Genomic DNA, 14853 nt, shown 5'->3' with positions numbered 1-14853 from the left:
GGCGTTGTCTAAATGTGCTCCGTTTAAACTTCCTGGGTGGGAGTGGAAGTGGGGTGTCCCCATGGGACATCTGTGTGGCGTTACCCCATTGCAGGCTGGAGGGTAGTGGATGACTTATTTCCAAGGTAGCTCAGCTCTGGTGCTGCTCGTGGTGTTGCTGCATTGTGCAAGAGGAACTGGGGCTTGTTGTGTTGTCTTTCTAGCTTGGGTTTCCAAGATGGTGACGTTTCCACCATTTTGCTGGACAATTACCTCCCGTTTGTTTACTTTCTGGGTTTCTTTGGAGCCATTTGACAGTTTTCCGAGGATCATGGTCTCAGAGGGATCAAGTTCCTACTAACTGCCTGGAAATGCGTGGCTGGGTAGCAAAGGGAGACTTTTAGCACCCTGCAGGGGCAGGATGTACAGCGTGCAATCGACCTTTATTGCTGCCCTGAGGATCCAGCTGTGCACGTCTGCCCCTAGCACCACGTGTGCGCATCGTTTTCCGAGGTCACATTGTTGGGAACAGGCACAGGCAGCGCTTCCCCTGAGCCTACCAGGGGTCCTGGTAACCCAGATCGACTGTGATATGAGATGTTTGATAGGAAACATTAAACTGGCAAAGAATTACACCGAGAGCTGGACCAGACCCCCCTCCTCATGCACTATTCAAAGAGGGGGAAAGATGCACCTACTGGCCAGCCCGCTCCTTTCCCAGAGAGGTTTGCCCGTTGCTGCTGTCATTGCTACTTCATTATTCCTAATTGCCTGTTACTCTCGATATCTCCAAGCCAGGCTATTACACAGGGAATTTACATTTTTAATCTAGTGAAAGCAGTGATTGGACACACAGCCTCCGGCCCTGGTTTTCTTCCTCGCTCAATTGCTGCGATGCACCAGGTTTGATGTCCGGCTTTGCAGACTGTCTGCGCTTGCTGGCTGCCCCCCTCTCTCTTGCTTTTCCTTCCTGACCTTGTCCTCAGCCCAGCCAGTGGCTTTGTGCTGTGACTTTCCTGCAAGACCTCGGAGGGCAGGATCTGCTTCATCACTGCTCACTTTTTCCACTGCCACGTGTTTGTCTTATGATGTTCTAGAAGAGATGCCTGCCCAAATGTGCAGCCACTGCTTCACCCAGAGCCCTCTCACCAGCTGGACCCACAGAGCTGGGGATGTATAACCAACCCTACACGCAGGGACTTCAGAATAGTTGTACCCGGGGCTCTGAAACCAGTAGAACCACTCCCATACCATACTGGTGGCTAACTCCGCTAGGGAAGCGTGTAAACAAGACCTTGGTGAGATTTGCTGTCTGCCTCTTGATTTAAAGGCTCTCCCTGTCTTTCCCCGTGCCCCTATTCCTAGATAAGGCACTGTAAATTCTCCTTTCCCACAGCTTGTGAGCAGTCTTTAGACGAGAGTTAGTGCAGCACCAGCTGCGTGTTTCAGCCACTTCTCTGTGTGCAGAGGGTGCTGTGCGCTCCACGCTCTGATGCCCTTTTTATAGGGTCCATGTAAAAAAAAAATTGGTCCAGCAAAAGGTGGGAGGATGCCAGGCTGAAGGAAGAGGCGGTAATTGCTGGTGACACAGAAATGTAGCTTTTCCTGAGCGTGGTCTCTGTCTGACAATGTTCCACTCACCAAAGCAAACCAGCCAAAATGAGATCTTTCTGTCTCTTGTCCGTGAGCCTTTTTGACTTGATATCTCATTGTCTCTGCTTTTCTTTTAATTGCTCAGCTGTTGTCCTATTAGTGTCATTGCTTGGCACAGCACAGGGCTTGTAGCTGAAATACTCTGGCTCTGTTAGTGGGGTGTCAGCCTGGATGAATACAGCGGTTCTTCCTGTTCTCACACATCTCCTTTCCCTCCTCTTCCCCACCATCAGGATGCTGAAATCAGCTGACAAAGTTAATGCTGCCAGAGACTTCATGGGCTCCTTGCTGACTCTTCTGTCCTGCGACATCCCCTCATGTGTCAGCTCCTGGCAGAAAGCTTGTTAGCTGGCTCCATAACGAGCCTGTGTCGGTGAGTCGAGGCTTTGTAGGGACCAACTCTATCGGAGCTGAGGGAAATACCCAACCAGCCACACATTGCCTCTTGGGCTGATGCCGTGAGTGGTGACACCAAGGAAATGCAGGTTTAGAAGTCCCTCCACCAGGGTCCTGTCTCACCGGCTGTGCGGATCTGCAGGACTTCCGGAGGTACGACCTGGCACCCGTTGCAGCCTTTGTGTGTGCTTTTTTCCCTCTGGTTGTCCTGGTTATTGCCCTGCTGGTTCCAGCAAAACAACCCTTTGGGGGAAGTCTCAACCTTGTTAGATTCGTGCCTGGACTACCAATAACCTCTGGGTGGCTAGTGTGCTGCAGTGACCCAGAGCAGCCAGGTAGCTTGCCTTTTACTCTCTGCTGTTGGTGTCCTGGTGATGGTGGGTGTGTAGGGCAAGGAAGGGAAGGCATCGGGGTTCAGATGTCCTGTAGGGACTGAGCTATCCATTGCTGCTGCAGTCTGCTAGGACAGAACGTGACGTGGGTGAGGCTTTCCCTGGGGAGAAGCTCTTTTTGCTTTAAGTAAAAAGCTTGCCTGAAACAAAAGATGCAGTTCTGAGGGTGCCCAAAGTATTCAGTAAACCCCAAAGTCTGTTCTCTTTATTGCCTGATCCAGAGCCCTACCAGGCCTCTCTCCTCATTTTCTTTGCTGGGAGTTAAGTGTACAGTCGCCAAGTGACGCCAGCGGTGGGGATGCCAGTTTTTGTCTGAGGCAACTGGGCTGTGACCTTCTGCCCAGGAGAAAATAGCACTTATCCTGGAGTTTGGGGTAAAAGGGAACTGCGTGCTTCTGAAATAAAGATCGCTGAGTGCGCTGGGCTGAGCAAAATGCTCTTCCTTGGGGTTTGTTTCTTGGCAGTGCAATTGCTGCTCTGGGTTTGTATTGTGTATCTTGTAGGTGAAGGCATGAGGTTCCTGGGGGACTCCCATCGCAGCCCTTCACTCCTGTTTCTAAGCCTTGTGTTCATAACGATCTATGGCATTGCCAAGTCCATTGCTGCAGACCTCTTCCTGTGTCTCCCAGGAGCTCCCCAGGATGGTAGGGGCTTTGTGCTACCACTGAACATCTCTTTAGGCTTTGGTCAGGCTCCCCTGACCGTCCGTGCCTGGCCAGTACATCTCTTCCACGTCTGGTCTGTTGTCTGCCCTGCTGTGTGTGCACAGCTCCACGCTCTGCCTCACCAGTGCTCCTTGTCATCATGGACTACGAAGCCCTGTGCTCCATGGCTGTCCCCGCTCCTGTGCCTCGTGTCCCTGCTGAAGTGTACCTCTTTCTCCTTCCTTCTCAGGTTGCGAGGTTGCTCATCTCACACGGGGAGCACCACAGGGAGGAAGAGGGCTCAGCATGTGACCGGACTTCGCAGCCAACTCTGCACCACAAGGTAGGAAATGGCTCTTGCCAAAAGCTGCACTAAAATGCTTTCCTGTGTCCTGGAAGATGCACAGATGGTGCCAAACTGAGGCTGCCAAGGAGCAAGTCCTGTTGTCCTCGTCACCCGTGGTTCTGCTGTGACCTCTGTGACTGGCTCCCCCTTTCTCTTAGAGAGCTTAGAGGAATGTGTGGTTGTGCCTCCCTGCTCTGTAGAGAGGTGGGGGCTGTCCGAATAGACACGTGCTGACCCAAAAGGCTCCCATTCTGTCGGGGGATGCAGCAGTACAGCCTCAGGGATCCCTTCTGCATGTACAGCCTGGATGAGACAGGTCCTGAGGAGCAAGCAGGACGTGGTCCTGCCAGGAAAGATGCTTTGAAGCAAGCAAACACGTGGGCGGGGTGAGGATTTGTGTTGTAGGGCAGATTTAATTCCTGGTATTTTATAACCTGGGAGCCTGACTTGTACAGATGTGTTTTTACTATCCCCTCCCATCCTAATAGCTATTTTATAAATATTATTGTGAAGAAGTCTTGGTGTTAATGCTGAAGTAAAGCTGGGCTTTGTTTTATCTGAATAGTGCTTGCTTCCAGCTTGGGATAAGGGCTGTAACACCATAGAAAGAAGCTGAGCTGGAACAAAAGGAAATCTATTCATTAACTTAAATCGTAGTAATTTTAGCATGACCCAAGAGGAGCCTGGTGAATCTAACCCGCTATTTTCCCACATCCATCCTAGCAAGTGCCTTTCTTTCTAGCTGAGGTTTGAGAGCTGACTCACTTCTAGACTAGAGTGAAATCTGGGGTGGATTTTTCTTCTATAAGATTAAAGTCAACGCTGTTACAACAATTGCAGTGGAAAGAAAAATGATTGTCATTGTTGATTTTGATGTGTAAAGGCTGAATTTAAGCTGTCCACTTACCAGTTGCCTAGTTATCAGATTTATTTTTGTTACGCTTAGTTACAGATCTCTGTAGTTTGCTGCTGCCCGCCCTGGGTGGGAATCAATGCTCGATCCCTCATAACGTTAGCGACTGTCTTCTAGGGACACGGCCTTGGGTTTCGTGGTGAAGATGAGAGGTCAAACCAGGCTTCCTGAGACTTGCAGGAAGAGAGGTGCAAATGACTGTTCAGGGGCAGACTGAGGGGACCTGCTAATGCTAAGTCAGGTAAGAAGTCCTGGCTCCTGGCCTCTCGTGCTGTGAGCAGCCTTTCTAAGAGACCCTGGACCTTTTCACCACCAAGGGTCAAAGGCAGAGCTCAACTTCCCTTGGCAGGTTTTTCTTGTTGTAGGGTTGTGTTGTTTTTTTTCCTGATTTGCAGAAGCAGCCACAGATTTAAGAGGTGAGTGGATAGAAGGAACAACTCAGAAGGAGAGAAGGGGGATCTCTGGGGGCAGAGGGATGCAGGAGGTGACAGGTCTCTCTGCTTTTTGCCTGCTTTCTTTATCTCAGTCTCCCAGTCTGTAAAATGGGGGTAAGGAGGTTGATTACTTATGTAAGAGCTACTGGCATGCAATATTTTGTAAAGGCTCTGAAAAACCTTCTGGATGGCGAAGCACAATGGGAGCACAGACAGCCTCATCACTCAGACAGCAAACTCCTACGTGTGAAAACGTGAGCCGGGAGTTTGACGTATCTGCTACCCAAATGCTAGCAGGTGATGAGCAGATGGGGCCGCCGGGCGCTTGTCTGAGGTCTGTCTGAGCAGAAGGCAGAGGGGGAGTGGGGATCCGAGTGCCGGGGCTTTTTTTTTTTGTGTGTTGTCGATAGCTGACACGTGGTTCTCGCCAAACATGTAAAAATAGAAGCCGTTGGCTTCTGTGGGGCCATGGCACGGCGCTGCTTTATCTGGGCGTTTAGATGTCACGCTCTCCTGGTTATTTATAGGCAGCAGGCAAACCCTGGGAGAAGGACGGGAGATGCAAAACGTGGGAAGCCTTTCTTGTGGTGGTTTTGGGCCACGGCGGTGCCTGCTGGGCTGCAAGGGGCAGGGCAGGGCAGCTCTCCCCTCTCACTGCTGACTAAGGAGCGCTGATTTAAGCCGTTCTCCAAACGAGCAGAGGGGGAAGCTCTGCCCCGGGGCTTCTCCTAATGATGCCTCCTTCGATTCTGCAAGGACCAATGTTGGGAGGGGGAAATCAGGCTTCAGAGGGGCTCACTGTTACAGTTTCACGATAACTGCTCGTTTGGCTTCCTTTGGTTGTTCCCTTGCTGCAGATCCATAAACCCCCTGCAAAACTCGTCAGGGAGAGGGGATGATTTAGCGGGTCAGGCATTCCTCTGCTGAGGGCTGTGTCGTGGTGGTGGTGGTGGCCCGAGTGGCGTGCGAATTAGCTTGCTTCGTATTGCCAGGGTTTGCTGTGCCTGGTGGGACTGAGGCTCGTGGGTAGTTCGAGCACGGGGATGGCTCCCATTACCCTCCAAGGTGTCCTGAGCCTCTGCTCACAGTGAAAATGCATTGCAGTAATTTCTTTCTGGCCCATGTGTGTGACCCGCCTTGGAGACCATGTGGATGTAAACATGGGGAGGGAGATGGGGAGGTGCTGAAGGAGCGTACGAAGAGCTCTGCAAAGGATGCTTTGGGTTTAGGGAGTGGGATTCTGCTTTTCTTTGGGCGAGCTGGTAGAGCAGTGCATGTACCAGAAGGTTATGTCTTGCTGCAGTTCAGAGTCCTTTATCTGATGGCTTCTTTCTGCACCTACGTGGTTCCAGTCTTCTTTCACTGTGCAACCTCCCGTACATTTATTCTTGAAGTCCCAGCTACGTGTCCCACCACAGTCCTTGTGATGGTAGGGAACTGGGTATCGAGAGGAATGGCCTTGAAACATCCAGCCCCAAAATGAGGTCGCCACCACAGTTTATTCTCTTTTCCTGAGGCCTCGGAGCTGTGCATGTGCCCGAGCTTTCTCTTCTGCCCCAGAGCATCCTCAGGAGGAGCTGGTGGCATGCAAGGAGCCAAAACAGATGGGCCGTGCTCACAAATCCACCCTTGAGCTTGCTGGGAGGCAAACTGTGAGGTATGGGTGGCTGGGGGGATTATCCCCCTCCAGACTGCCCCGGGGGCATCGACACCCTCCCTTTCCATCCCCGCAGCAGCAAGCCGTGGCAGTTTGTGACAGTTTGTGAGCTGGGGGCAAATAAATAGATGCCTGCTGGTAACGTGCCAGAGGGGCCAGCACACCTGGCGGTGGCTGGAGAAGGAGGCGAGTGATTACAGCTGAAGAGGTCGTATACTGCTGTAATCCCGAACAGCAACATTATGATTCATCATTCCTGATGTAATGTCATCTGTTTAATAAAGCTGTAATTCACCCTGTGCTCGCTTTTAATGGGGCTATTTAAGTAATGGCGTTGGGTTTTCTCCTTCCCAACCTCCCCCCACACCCATACTAAGTAGGGCTTGGACGGAGCACTTGAAAAGAGCTATTGGAGTTGAAGACTTTTTTTTATATTTATAATATCTTTCAGGTCGTAGCTGAATGGGGCATTATTTATGTCAAATCACTACTTTCCCTGAAATATGGGGAGAAGGAAAGCCAACAGCTGGATATGGTAATGAGTAAATAAACCATGTGTCTCTTTAATGATAGGGACATGAATTTGTGCCGCATGGGGAAATGGCCGGTGATACGATGTCTGACTGGAGCTGACCACAGAGCAAGGGCACCCCAAAATTTATGTTACCGGAGAGCTCCCTTGGCAGCTTGCTGGGAAGAACGATGCTCTGATGTTTCAGGGGTGGAACGGAGCTGGGTTCAGGGTTGGCTTTGCCGTCTGTTCCCTGCGGGGTGTGGGCCGCGTGCAGACAGCAGCACTTGCTACCTCTGGCTCGGAGGTACAGGGGGATACTTCCCATGAAAACTGGGATCCTGAAGCTGTGGTTTCTGTGGATGTCTCAAACTCAAGTCCGGGGAGGGTTGCTTAAAAGCAAAATCTAAAGGGGTCGTTTTGGAAAGAAGAGGTGGCAATGGGAGTGTCTGCGTCCCCAGCCCAGAGGGAGAAGGTGTAATTCATTGTTCTTATGGCATGACTTTTTTTTCAGGGTTATATTTTATGTGTGGAGGAAAGCAGGTCTGGGAACGTGAATTTTTGAATGCAAGTGTGTGACTATCTACAAGTGACAGCAGGTTTTGGTGCCTTTGGCGCACAGTGACAGGAGGCTGTGGGAGTTCTCGTGGCTGAGGATCCCTCTGGCTGCGTGCTGGACAGACACAGGGCAGAGGGGCCCTGTGTCAGAGCGGATCCACCATGGGGTGAACGTTGAGACACAGCCACGTGGGCCTGTTTCTCTTGAAGCCCCTTATGCCTGGCTCTCCATGCCTGTGAAAGAAATAGGATTTGCCAATCTGGATGGATAGCTTCTAATGTAGTAGTCTCTTCTTGATGGTGGCCAAGAGCAGATGCTTTGGGAGTGGGAAGGACCAATCCTTCCCCATGTATCTGCCTGGCTTTTAGCAGCTCTTGAAGTAGGAACTTCCCAAAATAAAGGAGTCTCTTAATGTCACAGAGACTTGACTTCCTGCATGAGAATCATTTAACCTTTTGAAATTCATTTGTATGTATTCACTGTGCATTTGGTTTATTGGAAAAAAAGTCATCCCTGCCCTCTGCTATAGTCCTTCTGAAAGAGAACCAGGTCTGAAACTTGTTACGGCTTCTCCTAATAGGCTTTGATAGTTAAAGCTGTTAAAAATTGCACTGTGCCACCCCTAGGCTGCTTAGTTGGGAGGCACACACAAAGGCCAAAAGTGCTTTGTTGAGAACACGCTGTTTTGTCCAGGCTCTTATTTTGCCCATTTCAGCAAGTGAGGTCACTGGTTTTTAAAAAGTCACAAAATAAAAATAACGAAAACCCCGCACAGTTCTTGTGGCTGGCTGCACTTTGTATTTCTCCCCAGACTTTGGACAGAAACAATAGGGAGTTTCCAGCTCTCTCTCCTCTTATCGCACCAGGAGTAAGAAAGGAAACAATTAAGGAAACTTGGAGAGGGGGAAAAAAAAAGAAGCCCTAAAATACCCCGTGCTTAAAGCAGTTTCTACTTTTGTCCCATCCGGTGGCAATGAATCACGGTGGGATTAGGAGGCAGCCAGGAAAGACGAGGGAGGGAAGGGGGGTCCTGTCTCGGGAGCACGGTGGCACGTCACCTGGGGCCACCGGGCTTCTTGCAGGCTCCTCCGCGGGCTGGGCGTCCCATGCGGCTCCCGCGGGGGCTGCATCCTGTTTGCACCGTGGGATCTGGTCCTACGGGGGCCTGAAAGGAAGGTCGGGGGCGTGTGAGGACACTTGGCCTCCCAGCCAGGCTGCGGAGGTGAGAGGATGCCTGGTGAGGGAAGGGTTAGGGGTGCGCTACGGCTGGGGACGGCGCGTCTGGGGCAGGGCCTGGCTCTGCCCTTCCCTTCCTTCCTCGTGCCGGTCCTCACCTGCAGGATGGGGATCGTGGCTGTCATTCCCCTTTTGGAGGACTTTAGGTCTGAAGCACTCGATGGCTGAGCCCTTGGTAGGGGTTGGCTGTTGGCAGTTTCCCTGTGGGCATCCAGGACACCTGCGCTCATGTCAGATGCCACCCAACTCCACCCGCGGTCTTGGTTTGGGTTGGCCTTCCTCCCTTTAAGCCCATATAAGCAGCTGCGAAGGCTGAATGCCTTTTGTGCGGTGAGGGGAAATTGTTTCTGCCTGCTTTTTATGTCCGCACTGTCACCCGAGGAGCCCTCTCAGTGAGCTACCAGGCTTGTGCTCCCGTGGCTTCGAGCGCGTTCCAGGTGGGAACTGGAACCGGAATGTCTCTCCTAAAACAAATACCAAAAATCACATCTCGTGAATGCTGCTGGGAACGTGAAATCTGTGGGTAAATCATAACGTCGTCCGCGAGGTCAGCGGAGAAGGATAAACCTGCCACTTACAGATGTTCAAGGCAATAAAAAGGGCCCGTAAAGACAAGCCCCTTGTTGCCAGGCAGGCCCAGGAGCGCGGCATTGCTGTGTGCCGGGGGCCTCCCGCCTTCCCGGGAGGCTGGAAGGGGTTAAGGCTGGAGCCGAGCGCTCGGCTTGCTCTGTATTATGTCCAGGTGGCATGACGTGTGAACAGACGAAAGATAAAAATCGCAGCGGATAAAATCACAGAGGAAATGGCTCTGTCTGAGCCCGGATCACGACGCCTTGCGCTGACCCCGCAACCTGAGCTCCATCAGTCAAGTTGTCCTTCCCTTGACTTCTCACCCCATGCTCTGCCGCTGCCGCTGCTCCATAAAGAAGGAGGCTGGTGGGAGGAGGGGAGAGGCGGCTCAGCCTGATGACTAAGAGGGGCTGAGGACACGGGTCAAGTTCTTTCTGCCGGAGTCTGGAAGAGAAAGCTGAGTGCTCTACCAGACCCCGGTATAAAACCATCTTCCCCAAAAAAGGAGCGACGAGGAACCGGGAGGCGAGCAGCCGTCCTCCTGCCTGGGCTGGAGGTGGGGATGGTGGAGCAGAGCCAGGCTGCCCGGCTGGTGGCACAGAGCAGCAGCAAGGTTTTGAAGCCGTAAGGTCCATGGCTCGTCTTTTTACTGCTCTGCCTTTCAGTCCATCCCAGCCTGCAGCCTGGAGGTGAGGGCCGGACCACCTGCCCTCGTGCAGGGACATCCCTGTGCCCTCCGTGCATGGTCACCCACGAGAAACCAAAGCCCTCGAAGACGTTCTCAGCTCTTCACCGTGAGCATCTCTGGAGGGAATGAAAATCCTCATTCTCCTTGTTTATCCAGGACAGGTGGCATCGGTGACAGAAATAAAGCGTTCCACCGCCCCGGAGCCAGGCACCACAGCTGGGGGAAGAGGCGCGCTCGGAGCTGGATCGTGCCCCGCTCTCAGAGCAACGATGTTTGCTGCAAGGGCTGGAGGACGCTGGAATTTGCTCCCTCTGCCTGATCCAAAAGAGCCTAATGCTGGGGAAGGCCTTCTGGGCTCGCTGCAGAAGACATCTGTTTTACGGGGTTTGTAGGACTGGGCTCAGCTCAGCCTTCCCAGAACTGGGAAGGGCTGGGGAGAGGTTCCCAGCGGTAGCTGGCAGAGTTCCCCCGCCGTAATTATCTCCTGCAGTCCTGGGATTCGAGAGCGTTACCAATGACACTCGGCTAGGGCAGTAAGATGTGGAAGGGAATTTTTAGGTGGTTGGGCTGTAAGCTGCTCCACGCATATAAAATATATACGAAAGATGGGATTTGCCCTCTGGATCCCTGTATATTTTAGTTTAGCTTAACTCAGCCTTTTTTGATTGGAATTTGTGCACCAAAATTACCAGACTTGTTTAGAGCTGGCACCCCTGAGCTGCAGGTGGGCTCTGTTTTTCGAGAGGTGTGTGGAGGTGCAGGATACTGCTGTTTTCTCTACTGGGCACAGAGCTATGGCAGATATGTGCTCGGGCATCAGCGGATAGGGGCACTGAGAAAGCTCAGTCGAATGGGGAGTGTGATTGTGGTTGGGTTAAGCACCTTCTGAGTTAGTCACCTGGTCTGTGTGCATAGGAGGCCTGTGGGCGCTGATGAGCTAATGCTCCAAAGTTGATGTATGCCATGTTAACACATCCCCGGGGCAGCTGTGCCTGTGGTCATTCCTGGGGCTCATGGTGGAAGGGGAAGGCTTTTATAAAGCCCTGTCCCTCCTGGAGCATTACTCCCCTGGGACCTGAGGGCGGTTGACCATCACCTGGTTTATCACTGCTAGCTTGGAAGGGTGTGGAGTGACAGTGACAGGTGAGCACCCTCAGACTCAGGCATGACCTGGTAAAAGGAGGATGCACGGGTCCTTTAAAAACTGATTTAGGCTTAGGGAATTTCAGGGAGGATGCCTCTCCTTGCTGTAAGGAAGGTCAGGGTGTGGTGAACAGATTCTACTGGCGAGTAAAGGTGTGTGTTGGTTAGAAAGCAAGCTATTGTGCCGTTTGACAGCACAAGTAGCAAGAGCAAGTGAGCTTGGAAAATGCAAGCAGTGGTTGAGAAGACTGACGACCAGCTCCACGTCCTGACCCCGAGGGAGCTGGCAGGGAGCGGTAACCCAGGAGCACACGCTCTGGCAGGGGCCAGAGATGGACCTAACTTTTGGAGCACGATGCTTGGCTGTGCACTGCTCTGTGCGGATCGGGCAGCTGCATTTTGGGCTCCTGGCAGGCTCTGTAGATCATCTCCCGCTCAGTGAGCAGATGGGGAAGCCTGTCTGCACGTGTGTCTGCTCCTGGAGAGGCTGGAGAGCATCACCACTTCTCCTCCCTGGGGAAGGCAGCTCCGTGGCACGACCTCCCACCTGGGGAAATGAGATCAGCAAATGACTCCTAAGTAGCGTGTCCATCACTGTCAAATTGACCATGGATGTCAAGCGTGAATCGGCTGTCCCCGCAGCGCGGCCGGAGCCAGCCCCTTAGCTGGCTGAGTCAAGCTGTGCTGACTCCCCGTGATAGCATTTTAATGTGAGGGATGACAGAGGCCTCCCAGTTAATGTGCGCGGAGAGGTGACAGTTTTGAATGTCAGCCAAAGTGGAAGGCCTGCCTGGAATTTTGCGGGGAGGGAAGAGGACGGGCATGAAATTAGCACAGGCAAACGCCGCTGCTGGCATCCTGATGGTGCTGATGCCTTGTGCTCCCGAGAGCAGCCACCCGAGTGGTTCCCTCCACTTTGACCTCGAAGGATGACCCACCGTGTACCACCCAGCTCTTCCCAGGAGTTTCTTCAAGGTCTGCAAGGAAGGACTCAAGCCTGGAGCTCACCGCTGCACTCCTTGGAGGACGCCTGGGAGGTGGAAATGCTGATAGAAACCCCGTGCTCCTCTGGGCCACGCGGACAATAGGAGGTGGAGATAAGATCGGAGCTGAGCTGGTGTTTGCCTGCCGTTATGAAGAGTAATCGTTGGGCGAATGGAGATGAGGCCTGGCTCTCAGGAGCTTGGCTAGCTGCCTGAACAGCCCCATGGAGTCCCCCAAGGAAGGCACTCCTGGTGATTAAAATCTGATGGTGAAGAGCATCCGCGTAATTCCTAAACAGCTTGCTTGCGAGAGGGAGCAAAAGTCCCCTGATGCTCATCGTGCGGATGAGGAAATAGCCACTCCAGATCAGCCCAGCCCCAGCGAGCGTGTAGTCCTGTCCCCCTCCTCGGGCCAGGCAGCTCGCCTTGCCTTGCCTCAGTTTCCCTCCCCTCGATGGAAGAAAAATCATGTTTCTCCATGGAGAAACGTTGGGAGAATAAATGGCTCCGGGGCTGCAAAGTGCCCGAAACCTGCAGGTGGGAGGCAGTCCTAAAAGGAGCCGAAAGCAGTGACAAGATACTGAACGCGGCCAGGAGCGAGGCTGGATTTATTAAAGAAAAAATGAGGGAGACGTCTGTGGTCAGCTTGATAAATCGTCTCCCCCTCAAAGCTGTATTTCTGTGTTATTGTTCGCCTGCAATGGGATCTTGACAAACTCTCCTCGGGCTCAGGGGCTAATTGCTGAGTTCACAAAGTTGCAGCTCTTCCGTGCTGTCGTCTGAGCTGGGGCTGGGCTGAGCCAGCTGTGGGCCAGAAACCAGGAACGGGACTTTTTGGGAATGCAATACAGGGTGTGAGCAGTACAATCTAGATGAGCCCAAATCCCTTTGAAGGGTAGTTGTGCTTGCTGGTATCCTTCAAAAGAAGGAGAGGAACTTATTTCTCTTCGGGTGCCTCATGAGATATCATCTTTAGTGTCCAAAAGATCTGTCAGAAACCTGGTACTGAGTGGCCGTGAAGGTTAGGGAGCAAGATGCTCTGCCTCCCCTACCTGTAAGGTGCATTTGTGTCCCTGCTGCAAAAACACAGGGCAGGGAAAAAGGCTGGTTGGTTCAGCTTTGCTATCTGTTCCAGCAAGGCCACAATCCGGGGACTCTTGTGTCCTTTTGTGGCCCTCAGTGTGCACACTTTGACCCATTCCTGGCTGTTGGCATGTCCTGGAGACTTCAGGAGCACTAACCTGATCCCTGCGCCACTGGCACGGCACCAAAGGCCAGGCTGAGACAGCGTTAGCACAACGGGCAACAAACGGTGGCTGTGCTTATTTCAAGGGGTTCACCTCTAGCTCCTGCAGGTATGGGGACACGGAGATGATGAAGGCTTTGCCCACCTCTTGCTTGAACACAGTCACAATTGGCTTTTGCCACTGTATATTGAGAGTTGCAGGATAGCCACAAAACACTGCAGATTTTATATAAAAACAGCCCCAAATTCCTCACAGGTGTGTTGAATTTCCATTACATATTTAAAAAAACAACAGTCCAAAGGAAAACCAAAAATCAGCTGTGCACCACCTAGTTCTCACCACCCTGGAGGTTTAGGTTAGCGTTGGCTGTTTCTCTGACCGTGGGAAGTCAGGCTGATTTGAGGTGGATGCAGAAATAAAATGGTATCAGTGCTGAGTGAGAAAAGCCTGCTTAAAATAAGGGCACGAATATATCTAAAATGGATTTCAAATTTCCGATTTCAATAATGCTGCCTTTAGATGACTGGGCTTTTAAGTGGAGAAATCCTGGGCTTTGTTCAGCTCTTTTTTTTCCTCAGCAGCGCTTTAACCTCTGGGTCTCTCCTGGGTTTGACCTTAGCTCTTTTCCAGTGAGACAGCCTTGGAGGAATGCTGCTATTTGCAGGCTCTTAATCCTGATACGTCAAATGCCAGGCTTGCATATACTGAATTACTGACCCGTGTTGTCCAAGCCCCTGCTTGTCTGCGCTGCTCTTGGCTTCGTGCCTGTCTCCAGTAGTGCCGCAGGGCACCGGTAAGCTTGGCTCTCTGGGAGGACGTGGGGTTTGGCCATCTCCTCTGGACCCAGCACCCAGGCAGCTTTCTTTGCTGGTCCAATCTCACTCGGTGGTGGCATGGGAAGGACCACAGGGAGGCTCTGACCCACGTGAAGCCCGTCAAGGTCCGCCAAGAGGGTGCCTCTCGTCAGCTCGTGGCTTTTGTTAGAGGGTGACTTTCCAGCAGTCCCCACCGCCACGCAGAGTCCCGCTTTTCCTTCCCATCAGCTCATTTTGCACCCAATTCGGGGTCTGTGAGCTCCCGAAGTACGTGGGAGAAAACCTACATAGACTGAGCTCCTGCTTGCTGCCGTGCCTGCTGCCTCCTCCACCAAAACCTGGGACCCGAGAGCGTTTGTGCCCCTCGCGCTGGGGCTGAGAGCTAACGCAGAGGAGAGATGTGTGCGGTCGTTTATCCTCCTCGTCGACAGATGGGATCCGACAGCTTCTTCCCTTATGCAGTCACAGACTCCACAGCTTGCATCTTTTCCCCTTTTCTGCCAGGAATAACTCTGGGGGAGGGAGGGCTTTAAAAAATGTTTCATTAATGCTTCTGGAAGTGTTTGGTGTGTGAAATACAAGAGCTATTTACAGTAACTTCTTCAGTGAACCTTGCAAAACAGGAATAATTTTGCAGCGTGCAAATTTCGCAGCCTTTTACGGTTCGGATTTTATTTTTATTTTTTT

General features: G+C 52.3%; 1 long non-coding RNA gene across 3 annotated transcripts in view; it reads left to right on the top strand.

Annotated features, from left to right (window-relative positions):
• Window positions 1-3167: 3167 nt before the first annotated feature.
• Window positions 3168-14853, top strand: part of LOC121073893 — a 75280-nt gene continuing 63594 nt past the window's right edge. For all 3 annotated transcript variants that reach the window (XR_005821998.1, XR_005821999.1, XR_005822000.1), the window contains exons 1-2: window positions 3168-3407; window positions 4441-4564. This is a non-coding gene — a long non-coding RNA (uncharacterized LOC121073893). The remainder of the gene's footprint in view (window positions 3408-4440; window positions 4565-14853) is intronic.

The sequence above is a fragment of the Cygnus olor genome, chromosome 8 (genome assembly GCF_009769625.2).
Source record: "Cygnus olor isolate bCygOlo1 chromosome 8, bCygOlo1.pri.v2, whole genome shotgun sequence".
NCBI lineage: Eukaryota > Metazoa > Chordata > Aves > Anseriformes > Anatidae > Cygnus > Cygnus olor.
The sequence above is the reverse complement of the archived record's forward strand: the minus strand, read 5'-3'. Positions and strand labels throughout refer to the sequence as shown.